The sequence below is a fragment of the Delphinapterus leucas genome, chromosome 1 (assembly GCF_059928025.1).
Source record: "Delphinapterus leucas isolate spDelLeu-1000000601 "Yukka" chromosome 1, BTC_Dleu_Yukka2, whole genome shotgun sequence".
NCBI lineage: Eukaryota > Metazoa > Chordata > Mammalia > Artiodactyla > Monodontidae > Delphinapterus > Delphinapterus leucas.
Window position 1 is genome coordinate 58,056,234 of NC_143129.1, and position 12,361 is coordinate 58,068,594.

Consider the following 12,361-nt stretch of genomic DNA (forward strand, 5'->3'; position numbering starts at 1 on the left):
AGCCAAAAAAAAAAAAAAAGTATATATAAGTCAAGCTCAATGCCTGACTTAACAGTGGGTGTTTCGTATGTGTGGTATGCATGATTGTGGAAAGTGGTGTAATTAGAACATGGTCAGGGTTGGGGGTGTCTGGAAGGGCTGTACAGGAAGGGCTGTAGCCAGAACCTCATTGGCATCTTCCTCTCCTATATACTCTGAGCATTACTAGAACCATGGTGGGTGACTTCATCTACAGCATAGTAAGGTGGCAGCATGACCAGAAGCAACACACTCATGGACTGTCCAGAAAGACCATGTCCATTAACAGACAGGACGGCTGATGTGCCACACATAGCAGTACTATGTGAGCCTGCATATGCATATGTGATGGCCCAGCTGGCTGAGTACGAAGAGTGGGCACTAGGGACCCATCTGTACCAGTAGTACAGGAAGTGGGGGAGAAGGTGAGAGATGTGGGTAGAGAAGTCATGGAGGAACAGTCATTAGGGCTTGGGATGTTGCAAGGATTCTGGCTTCATTCTAAGTAAAATGGGAAGCCATGACAGGGTTTTTGTTTTCTTTTTTTTTTTTTTTAATTTTATTTTTTTATACAGCAGGTTCTTATTAGTTAGTTATCTATTTTATACATATTACTGTATATATGTCAATCCCAATCTCCCAATTTATCCCACCACCACTACCCCCCTAATCCCCTGCTTTCCCCCCTTGATGTCCATAAGTTTGTTGTCTACATCTGTGTCTCTATTTCTGCCTGGTAAACTGGTTCATCTGTACCATTTTTCCAGATTCCACATATATGCATTACTATATGATATTTGTTTTTCTCTTTCTGATTTACTTCACTTTGTATGACAGTATCTAGGTCCATCCACATCTCTACAAATGACCCAATTTAGTTCCTTTTTATGCCTGAGTAATATTCCACTGTATATATGTACCACATATTCTTTATCCATTCGTCTCTCAAAGCGCATGTACATTGCTTCCATGACCTGGCTATTGTATACAGTGCTACAGTGAACATTGGGGTGCATGTGTGTTTTTGAATTATGGTTTTCTCTGAGTATATGGCCAGTAGTGGGATTGCTGGGTCGTATGGTAGTTCTATTTTTAGTTTTTTAAGGAACCTCCATATGCTCTCCATAATGGCTGTATCAATTTACATTCCCACCAACAGTGCAAGAGTGTTCCCTTTTCTCCACACCCTCTCCAGCATTTGTTGTTTGTAGATTTTTGATGATGCCCATTCTAACTGGTGTGAGGTGATACCTCATTGTAGTTCTGATTTGCATTTCTCTAATAATTAGTGGTGTTGAGCAGCTTTTCATGTGCCTCTTGGGCATCTGTATGTCTTCTTTGGAAAGATGTTTATTTAGGTCTTGTGACCATTTTCTGATTCGGTTGTTTGTTTTTTTAATATTGAGCTGCATGAGCTGTTTATATATTTTGGAGATTAATCCTTTGTCCATTGATCGTCTGCAAATATTTTCTCCGATTCCGAGTGTTGTCTTTTGGTCTTGTTTATAGTTTCCTTTGCTGTGCAAAAGCTTTTAAGTTTCATTAGGTCCCATTTGTTTATTTTTGATTTTATTTCCATTTCTTTAGGAGGTGGATCAAAAAAGATCTTGCTGTGATTTATGTCAAAGAGTGCTCTTCCTATGTTTTCCTCTAAGAGTTTTATGGTGTCCAGTCTTACATTTAGGTCTCTAATCCATTTTGAGTTTATTTTTGTGTATGGTGTGAGGGAGTGTTCTAATTTCATTCTTTTACATGTAGCTGTCCATTTTTCCCAGCACCACTTATTGAAGAGACTGTGTTTTCTCCATTGTATATCCTTGCCTCCTTTGTCATAGATTAGTTGACCATAGGTGCATGGGTTTTACTCTGGGCTTTCTATCCTGTTCCATTGATCTATATTTCTGTTTTTGTGCCAGTACCATATTGTCTTGATTACTGTAGCTTTGTAGTGTACTCGGAGGTCAGGAAGTCTGAATCCTCCACCTCCGTTTTTTTCCCTCAAGATTGCTTTGGCTATTCAGGGTCTTTTGTGTCTCCATACAAATGTTAAGATTTCTTGTTCTAGTTCTGTAAAAATGCCACTGGTAGCTTGATGGGGATTGCATTGAATCTGTAGATTGCTTTAGGTAGTAGGGTCATTTTCACAATATTGATTCTTCCAATCCAAGAACATGGTATATCTCTTCAACTGTTTGTGTCATCTCAGCAGTGTCTTATAGTTTTCTGAATACAGGTTTTTACCTTCCTAGGTAGGTTTATTCCTAGGTATTTTATTCTTGTTGTTGCAATGGTGAATGGGATTGTTTCCTTAATTTCTCTTTCTGAGCTTTTGTTGTTAATGTATAAGAATGCAAGAGATTTCTGTGCATTAATTTTGAATCCTTCAAATTTACAAAATTCATTGATTACCTCTAGTAGTTTTCTGGTGGCATCATTAGGATTCTCTATGTATAGTATCATGTCACCTGCAAACAGTGACAGTTTTACTTCTTCTTTTCCAATTTGTATTCCTTTTATTTCTCTTTCTTCTTTGACTGCTGTGGCTAGCACTTCCAAAACTATGTTGAATAATAGTGGCGAGAGTGGACATCCTTGTCTTGTTTCTGATATTAGAGGAAATGCTTTCAGTTTTTCACCGTTGAGAATGAAGTTTCCTGTGGGTTTGTCATATATGGCCTTTATTATGTTGAGGCAACTTCCCTCTATGCCTACTTTCTGGAGAATTTTTATCATAAATGGGTGTTGAATTGTGTTGAAAGCTTTCTCTTCATCTATTGAGATGACCATATGGTTTTTCTCCTTCAATTTGTTAATATGGTGTATCACATTGATTGATTTGCGTATATTGAAGAATCCTTGCATTCCTGGAATAAACCCCACTTGATCATGGTGTATGATCCTTTTAATGTGCTGTTGGATTCTGTTTGCTAGTATTTTGTTGAGGATTTTTGCATCTATGTTCATCAGTGATATTGGCCTGTAGTTTTCTTTCTTTGTGACATCCTTGTCTGGTTTTGGTATCAGGGTGATGGTGGTCTCGGAGAATGAGTTTGGGAGTGTTCCTCCCTCTGCTATATTTTGGAAGAGTTTGAGAGGGATAGGTGTTAGCTCTTCTCTAAATGTTTGATAGAATTCCTCTGTGAAGCCATCTGGTCCTGGCTTTTGTTTGTTGGAAGATTTTTAATCACAGTTCAATTTCAGTGCTTGTGATTGGTCTGTTCATATTTTCTATTTCTCCCTGATTCAGTCTTGTCAGGTTGTGCACTTCTAAGAATTAGTCCATTTCTTCCAGGTTGTCCATTTTATTGGCATAGAGTTGCTTGTATTAATCTCTCATAATCTTTTGTATTTCTGCAGTGTCAGTTGTTACTTCTCCTCTTTCATTTCTAATTCTATTGATTTGAGTCTTCTCCCTTTTTTTCTTGATGAGTCTGGCTAACGGTTTATCAAATTCTATTTATCTTCTCAAAGAACAAGCTTTTAGTTTTATTGTTCTTTGCTATCATTTCCTTCATTTGTTTTTCATTTATTTCTAATCTGATCTTTATGATTTCTCTCCTTCTGCTAAACTTGGGGTTTTTTGTTCTTCTTTCGCTAATTGCTTTAGGTGCAAGGTTAGTTTGTTTATTCGACATGTTTCCTGTTTCTTAAGGTCGGATTGTATTGCTGTAAACTTCCCCCTTAGAACTGGTTTTGCTGCATCCCATAGGTTTGGGGTCGTGGTGTCTCCATTGTCATTTGTTTCTAGGTATTTTTTTATTTCCTCTTTGATTTCTTCAGTGACCACTTCGTTATTAAGTAGTGTATTCTTTAGCCTCCATGTGTTTGTATTTTTTAAAGATCTTTTCCTGTAATTGATATCTAGTCTCATAGCGTTGTGGTCGGAAAAGATACTTGATACAATTTCAATTTTCTTAAATTTTCCAGGGCTTGATTTGTGACCCAAGATATGATCTATCCTGGAGAATGTTCCATGAGCACTTGAGAAAAATGTATATTCTGTTGTTTTTGGATGGAATGTCCTATTAATATCAATTAAGTCCATCTTGTTTAATGTATCATTTAAAGCTTGTGTTTCCTTATTTATTTTCATTTTGGATGATCTGTCCATTGGTGAAAGTGGGGTGTTAAAGTCCCCTACTATGAATGTGTTACTGTCGATTTCCCCTTTTATGGCTGTTAGTATTTGCCTTATGTATTGAGGTGCTCTTATGTTGGGTGCATAAATATTTACAATTGTTATATCTTCTTCCTGGATCGATCCCTTGATCATTATGTAGTGTCCTTCTTTGTCTCTTCTAATAGTCTTTATTGTAAAGTCTATTTTGTCTGATATGAGAATTGCTACTCCAGCTTTCTTTTGGTTTCCATTTGCATGGAATATCTTTTTCCATCCCCTCACTTTCAGTCTGCATGTGTCCCTAGGTCTGAAGTGGTTCTCTTGTAGACAGCATATATGTGGGTCTTGTTTTTGTATCCATTCAGCCAGTCTGTGACTTTTGGTGGGAACATTTAATCCATTTACATTTAAGGTAATTATCGATATGTATGTTCCTATTCCCATTTTCTTAATTGTTTTGGGTTTGTTATTATGGGTCTTTTCCTTCTCTTGTGTTTCTTGCCTAGAGAAGATCCTTTAGCATTTGTTGTAAAGCTGGTTTGGTGGTGCTAAAGTCTCTCAGCTTTTGATTGTTTGTAAAGATTTTAATTTCTCCATCAAATCTGAATGAGATCCTTGCTGGGTAGAGTAATCTTGGTTGCAGGTTTTTCTCCTTCATCACTTTAAATATGTCCTGCCAGTCCCTTCTGGCTTGCAGAGTTTCTGCTGAAAGATCACCTGTTAACCTTACGGGGATTCCCTTGTTTGTTATTTGTTGTTTTTCCCTGCTGCTTTTAATATGTTTTCTTGGTATTTAATTTTTGACAGTTTGATTAATATGTGTCTTGGCATGTTCCTCCGTGGATTTATCCTGTATGGGACTCTCTGTGCTTCCTGGACTTGATTAACTATTTCCTTTCCCATATTAGGGAAGTTTTAAACTATAATCTCTTCAAATATTTTCTCAGCCCCTTTCTTTTTCTCTTCTTCTTCTGGAAACCCTATAATTCGAATGTTGGTGCCTTTAATGTTGTCCCAGAGGTCTCTGACACTGTCCTCAGTTCTTTTCATTCTTTTTTCTTTATTCTGCTCTGCAGTAGTTATTTCCGCTATTTTATCTTCCAGGTCACTTATCCGTTCTTCTGCCTCAGTTATTCTGCTATTGATCCCTTCTAGAGTATTTTTCATTTCATTTATTGTGCTGTTCATCGTTGCTTGTTTCATCTTCAGTTCTTCTAGGTCCTTGTTAAACGTTTCTTGCATTTTCTCTTCTATTTCCAAGATTTTGGATCATCTTTACTATCATTACTATGAATTCTTTTTCAGGTAGACTGCCTATTTCCTCTTTATTTGTTAGGTCTTGTGGGTTTTCATCTTGCTCCTTCATCTGCTGTGTGTTTTTCTGTCTTCTCATTTTGCTTACCTTACTGTGTTTGGGGTCTCCTTTTTGCAGGCTGCAGGTTCGTAGTTCCCATTGTTTTTGGTGTCTGTCCCCAGTGGCTAAGGTTGGTTCAGTGGGTTGTGTAGGCTTCCTGGTGGAGGGGACTAGTGCCTGTGTTCTGGTGGATGAGGCTGGACCTTGTCTTTCTGGTGGGCAGGTCCATGTCTGGTGGTGTGTTTTGGGGTGTCTGTGGACTTATGATTTTAGGCAGCCTCTCTGCTAATGGGTGGGGTTGTGTTCCTGTTTTGCTAGTTGTTTGGCATAGGGTGTCCAGCACTGTAGCTTGCTGGTCGTTGAGTGAAGCTGGGTGGTGGTGCTGAGATGGAGATCTCTGGGAGATTTTCGCCATTTAATATTATGTGGAGCTGGGAAGTCTCTTGTGGACCAGTGTCCTGAAGTTGGCTCTCCCACCTCAGAGGCACAGCACTGAGTCCTGGCTGGAGCACCAAGAGCCTTTCATCCACATGTCTCAGAATAAAAGGGAGAAAAAGAAGAAAGAAAGAAAGGAAGGAAGGAAGGAAGGAAAGAAGGAAGAAAGGAAGGTAAGGTAAAATAAAATAAAGTTATTAAAATAAAAAAATAATTATTAAGAAAAAAAAATTTTTTTAAGTAAAATAAAAACGGACAGATAGAACCCTAGGACAAATGGTGAAAGTAAAGCTATACAGACAAAATCTCACACAGAAGCATCACATACACGCTTACAAAAAGAGGAAAAGGGGAAAAAATAATAAATTTTGCTCTCAAAGTCTACCTCCTCAATTTGGGATGATTCGTTGTCTATTTAGGTATTCCACATATGCAGGGTACATCAAGTTGATTGTGGAGATTTATTCCGCTGCTCCTGTGGCTGCTGGGAGAGATTTCCCTTTCTCTTCTTTGTTCTCACAGCTCACAGGAGCTCAGCTTTGGATTTGGCCCCGCCTCTGCGTGTAGGTCGCCTGAGGGCGTCTGTTCTTCGCTCAGACAGGGCGGGGTTAAAGGAGCCGCTGATTCGGGGCCTCTGGCTCACTCAGGCCGAGGGGAGGGAGGGGTATGGAGTGCAGGGCGAGCGTGCGGCAGCAGAGGCCAGCGTGACGTTGCACCAGCCTTAGGCTCGCCGTGCGTTCTCCCTGCGAAGTTGTCCCTGGATCACGGGACCCGGGCAGTGGTGGGCGGCACAGGCTCCCAGGAGGGGAGGTGGGGATAGTGACCTGTGCTTGCACACAGGCTTCTTGGTGGCGGCAGCAGCAGCCTTAGCGTCTCATGCCCGTCTCTGGGGTCCACGCTGTTAGCCGTGGCTCGCGCCCAACCCTGGGACTCCTTTAAGCAGCGCTCTTAATCCCCTCTCGTCGTGCACCAGGATACAAAGAGGGAAGAAAAAGTCTCTTGCCTCTTCGGCAGGTCCAGACTTTTTCCTGGACTCCCTCCCGGCTAGTCGTGGTGCACTAGCCCCTTCAGGCTGTGTTCATGCTGCCAGTCCTCTCCCTGCGCTCTGACCAAAGCCCAAGCCTCAGCTCCCATCGCCCCCTCCCTGGCGGGTGAGCAGACAAGCCTCTCGTGCTGGTGAGTGCTGTTTGGCACCAGTCCTCCATGCGGGAATCTCTCCGCTTTGCCCTCCGCACCCCTGTTGCTGTGCTCTCCAACGTGGCCCCAAAGCTCCCCCCCTCCACCACCCGCAGTCTCCACCCATGAAGGGGCTTCTAGTGTGTGGAAACCTTTCCTCCTTCACGGCTCCCTCCCACTGGTGCAGGTCCCGTCCCTATTATTTTGTCTCTGTTTATTCTTTTTTCTTTTGCCCTACCCAGGTATGTGGGGAGTTTCTTGCCTTTTGGGAGGTCTGAGGTCTTCTGCCAGCGTTCAGTAGGTGTTCTGTAGGAGTTGTTCCACGTGTAGATGTATTTCTGATGTATCTGTGGGGAGGAAGGTGATCTCCGCTTCTCACTCTTCCACCATCTTCCCCCTCTCTCTCGCTGTTGCTAAGTCCTGTTTGCTAGTATTTTGTTGAGGATTTTTGCATCTATATTCATCAGTAATATTGTTCTGTAATTTTCTTTTTTTGTATTTTCTTTGTCTGGTTTTGGTATTAGGGTGATGGTGGCATCATAGAATGAGCTTGGGAGTGTTCCTTCCTCTGCAATTTTTTGGAAGAGTTTGAGAAGGATGGGTGTTAGCTCTTCTCTAAATGTTTGATAGAATTCACCTGTGAAGCCATCTGGTCCTGGGCTTTTGTTTGTTGGAAGATTTTTAATCCAAGTTTCAATTTCATTACTTGTGATTTGTCTGTTCATATTTTCTATTTCTTCCTGGTTCAGTCTTGGAAGGTTATACCATTCTAAGAATTTGTCCATTTCTTCCAGGTTGTCCATTTTATTGGCATAGAGTTGCTTGTAGTAGTCTCTTATGATGCTCTGTATTTCTGTGGTGTCTGTTTTAAATTCTCCTTTTGCATTTCTAATTTTATTGATTTGAGTCCTTTCCCTCTTTTTCTTGATGAGTCTGGCTAAATGTTTATCAATTTTCTTTATCTTCTTATAGAACCAGTCTTTTGTTTTATTGACCCTTGCTCTTGTTTTCTTTGTTTCTGTTTCATTTATTTCTGCTCTGATCTTTATGATTTCTTTTCTTCTACTAACTTTGGGTTTTGTTTGTTCTTCTTTCTCTAGTTCCTTTAGGTGTAAGCTTTGATTTTTTATTTGAGATTTTTCTTATTTCTTGAGGTTGGATTGTATTGCTATAAACTTCCCTCTTAGAGTTGCTTTTGCTGCATCCCATAGGTATTGGATTGTTGTGTTTTCATTGTCATTTTTCTCTAGGTATTTTTTGATTTCCTCTTTGATTCCTTCCATGATATCTTTGTTATTTAATAATATATTGTTTAACCTCCATGTGTTTGTGTTTCTTTACATTTTTTTCTGTAATTGATTTCTAATCTCATAGCATTGTGGTCGGAAAAGATGCTTTATATGATTTCAGGTTTCTTAAATTTACCAAGGCTTGGTTTTTGACCGAAGATGTGATCTACCCTGGAGAATGTTCTGTGTGCACTTGAGAAGAAAGTAGAATCTGTTTTTGGTTGGAATATCCTATAAATTTCAATTAAATCTGTCTATTGTGTCATTTAAAGCTTGTGTTTCCTTATTAATTTTCTGTTTGGATGATCTGTCCATTGGTGTAAGTGAGGTGTTAAAAGTCCCCCCCATTATTGTGTTACTGTCATTACAATACATTACAATACAATACATTACAATACATACAGGATCCATTCTGAAGAATGAAGTTGCCATGAACTGAGCTGAGGAAGCCCAAGGGAGGAGGTTGAGGGAATATTAAAATTCAGATATCTCTTAGATATCTCGCTGGAGATTGTGAGCAGGTAGTCTGGTGCTCAGTGGGGAGGTATGGGCTGGAGATGCAAACTGAGGAGTTGTCAGCATGTCCATAGTGTTTAAAGCTAGGAAACTAAGTGAGGTCACCCAGAATACAGCAGTAGGTCAAGAAAAGAGAACCAAGTACTTGAGCTATGAGATTCATTTAGAGTCACGCTTGAGTTCTCAACTCTGACAACCCCTGAAGGAAAGAAAGAGGTTGAACCTCTCTTTTCCCAATTTATTTGACTGTGGAGCACACTTTCCCCCTGTGTACCTGTGGAATTTCCTCTTTTATAGATCTTAGTATTTGCCTTATGTATTGAGGTGCTCCTATGTTGGGTGCATATATATTTATAATTGTTATATCTTCTTCTTGGATTGATCCCTTGATCATTATGTAGTGTCCATCCTTGTCTCTTGTAACATTCTTTATTTTAAAGTCTATCTTATCTGATATGAGTATTGCTACTGCAACTTTCTTGATTTCCATTTGCATGGAATATCTTTTTCCATCCCCTCACTTTCAGTCTGTATGTGTCCCTAGGTCTGAAGTGGGTCTCTTGTAGACAGCATATATATGGGTCTTGTTTTTGTATCCATTCAGAGGGCCTGTGTCTTTTGGTTGGAGTATCTAATCCATTCACGTTTAAGGTAATTATCAATGTGTATGTTCCTATTACCAGTTTCTTAATTGTTATGGGTTTGTTTTTGTAGGTCTTTTTCTTCTTTTGTGTTTCCCACTTAGAGAAGTTCCTTTAACATTTGTTGTAGAGCTCGTTTGGTGGTGCTGAATTCTCTTAGCTTTTGCTTGTCTGTAAAGTTTTTAATTTCTCTGTGAAATCTGAATCAGATCCTTTCCAGGTAGAGTAATCTTGGTTGTAGGTTCTTCCCTTTCATCACTTTAAATATATCATGCCACTCCCTTCTGGCTTGTAGAGTTTCTGCTGAGAAATCAGCTGTTAACCTTATGGGAGTTCCTTTGTATGTTATTTGTCATTTTTCCCTTATTGCTTTTAATAATTTTTCTTTGTCTTTAATTTTTGTCAATTTGAGTACTATGTGTCTTGCTGTGTTTCTCCTTGTGTTTATTCTGCCTGTGACTCTGTGTGCTTCCTGGACTTGGGTGACTATTTCCTTTCCCATGTTAGGGAAGTTTTCGACTATAATCACTTCAAATATTTTCTCGGGCCTTTTCTCTCTCTCTTCTCCTTCTGGTACCCGTATACTGCAAATGTTGGTGCATTTAATGTTGTCCCAGAGGTCTCTTAGGCTGTCCTAGTTCCTTTTCATTCTCTTTTGTTTATTCTGTTCCATGGGAGTGAGTCCCACCATTCTGTCTTCCAGGTCACTTATCCATTCTTCTGCCTCAGTTATTCTGCTATTGATTCCTTCTAGTGTATTTTTCATTTCCGTCATTGTATTGTTCATCTCTGTTTGTTCTTTAATTCTTCTAGGTGTTCTTTAATTCTTTCAGGTCTTTGTTAAAGATTTCTTTCATCTTTTCAATCTTTGCCTCCATTCTTTTTCCAAGGTCCTGGACCATCTTCTCTATTTTTATTCTGAATTCTTTTTCTGGAAGGTTGCCTATTTCCACTTCATTTAGTTGTTTTTCTGGGGTTTTATCTTGTTCATTCACCTGGTACATAGTCCCCTGCCTTTTCATTTTGTCTATATTTCTGTTAATGTGCTTTTCCTTCCATAGGCTGCAGGATTCTGGTTCTTCTTGTTTCTGCTGGCTGCCCTCTGGTGGTGAGGCTAAGAGGCTTGTGCAAGCTTCCTGATGGGAGGGACTGGCAGTGGGTAGAACTGGGTGTTGCTCTAGTGGGCTGAACTCAGTAAAACTTTAATTTGCTTGTCTGCTGACGGGTGGGGTTGAGTTCCCTCCCTGTTGGTTGTTTGGCCTGAAGTGGCCCAGAACTGGAGGCTACAAACTCTTTGGTGGGGTTAATGGTGGACTCTTGGAGGGCTCATGCCAGGGAGTACTTCCAAGAACTTCTGCTGCCAGTGTCCTTGTCCCCACAGTGAGCCACAGCCACCCCCTGCCTCTGCAGGAGCCCCCCCCCCAACACTAGCAGGTAAGTCTGTCTCAGTCTCCCATGCGGTCACTGCTCCTTCTCCTGGGTCCTAACGCTCACACTACTTTGTATGTGCCCTCCAAGAGTGGAGTCTCTGTTTTCCCCAGTCCTGTCAAAGTCCTGCAATCAAATCCCGTTAGCCTTCAAAATCTGATTGTCTAGGAATTCCTCCTCCCATTGCTGGACCCCCAGGATGGAAGCCTGACGTGGGGTTCAGAACCTTCACTCCAGTGCATGGACTTCTGTGGTATAAGTGTTCTCCAGCTTGTGAGTCACCCACCCAGCAGTTATGGGATTTGCTTTTATTGTGATTGCACCCCTCCTACCATCTCTTTGTGGCTTCTCCTTTGTCTTTGGATGTGGGGTACCTTTTTTAGTGACTTCCAGTGTCTTCCTGTCGATGATTGTTCAGCAGTTAATTGTGATTCTGGTACTCTCACAAGAGCGAGTCCACAGCAGGGTTTTGAGGAAAGGGGTGCTGTGACCTGTTAAAGTAAATGTAGCACTCAACCTAGGTGTTGGGTTGAGAATAAACAGCATCGGGGAAGGACAGGAGCAGGGACACCAGTTAGGTGGCCCTTTAAATAATTCAGGTGAGGGATGATGGTGGCCTGGATCAGGGTGGTGGGTTGGGGTTATGAGAAGTGGTCAAATTCTGAATATATTTTGGATGTAGAGCTGATTTGAATTTGCTGATGGACTAAATATGGGATGTGGGAGAAATAGAGGAATCGTGAATGGCATTAAGATTTTTGTCCTGAGTAACCTGAAGAATGAAGTTGCCATGAACTGAGCTGAGGAAGCCCAAGGGAGGAGGTTGAGGGAATATTAAAATTCAGATATCTCTTAGATATCTCGCTGGAGATTGTGAGCAGGCAGTCTGGTGCTTAGTGGGGAAGTGTGGACTGAAGATGCAAACTGAGGAGTTGTCAGCATGTCCATAGTGTTTAAAGCTAGGAAACTAAGTGAGGTCACCCAGAATACAGCAGTAGGTCAAGAAAAGAGAACCAAGTACTTGAGCTATGAGATTCATTTAGAGTCACGCTTGAGTTCTCAACTCTGACAATCCCTGAAGGAAAGAAAGAGGTTGAACCTCTCTTTTCCCAATTTATTTGACTGTGGAGCACACTTTCCCCCTGTGTACCTGTGGAATTTCTGTTCTATTGAATAGATTTTTGAGAAGGCCACGTTAGGCTTGGGAGGTAGCCTAGGGCCCTAAGGAGAGGAACTTTCCATGTTCTGCTAAGGAATTTGGACTTTATCTCCCGGTGGTGGGAGGCCACTGATGGGTTTTAAGAGAAGTAACAGGATGGTATATTTTTGTGGCAGTGTGGAAGGTGGTTTTGGTGGGGGGGGGGAGTCTGAAGGAAGAAGACAA

The 12,361-nt window shown here is 40.9% G+C and overlaps 1 protein-coding gene across 1 annotated transcript in view; it reads left to right on the plus strand.

Annotated features, from left to right (window-relative positions):
• Positions 1 to 12,361, plus strand: part of LOC111165700 (protein transport protein Sec16B-like) — a 142,307-nt gene that overhangs the window by 86,407 nt on the left and 43,539 nt on the right. The gene's annotated exons all lie outside the window — the stretch shown is intronic.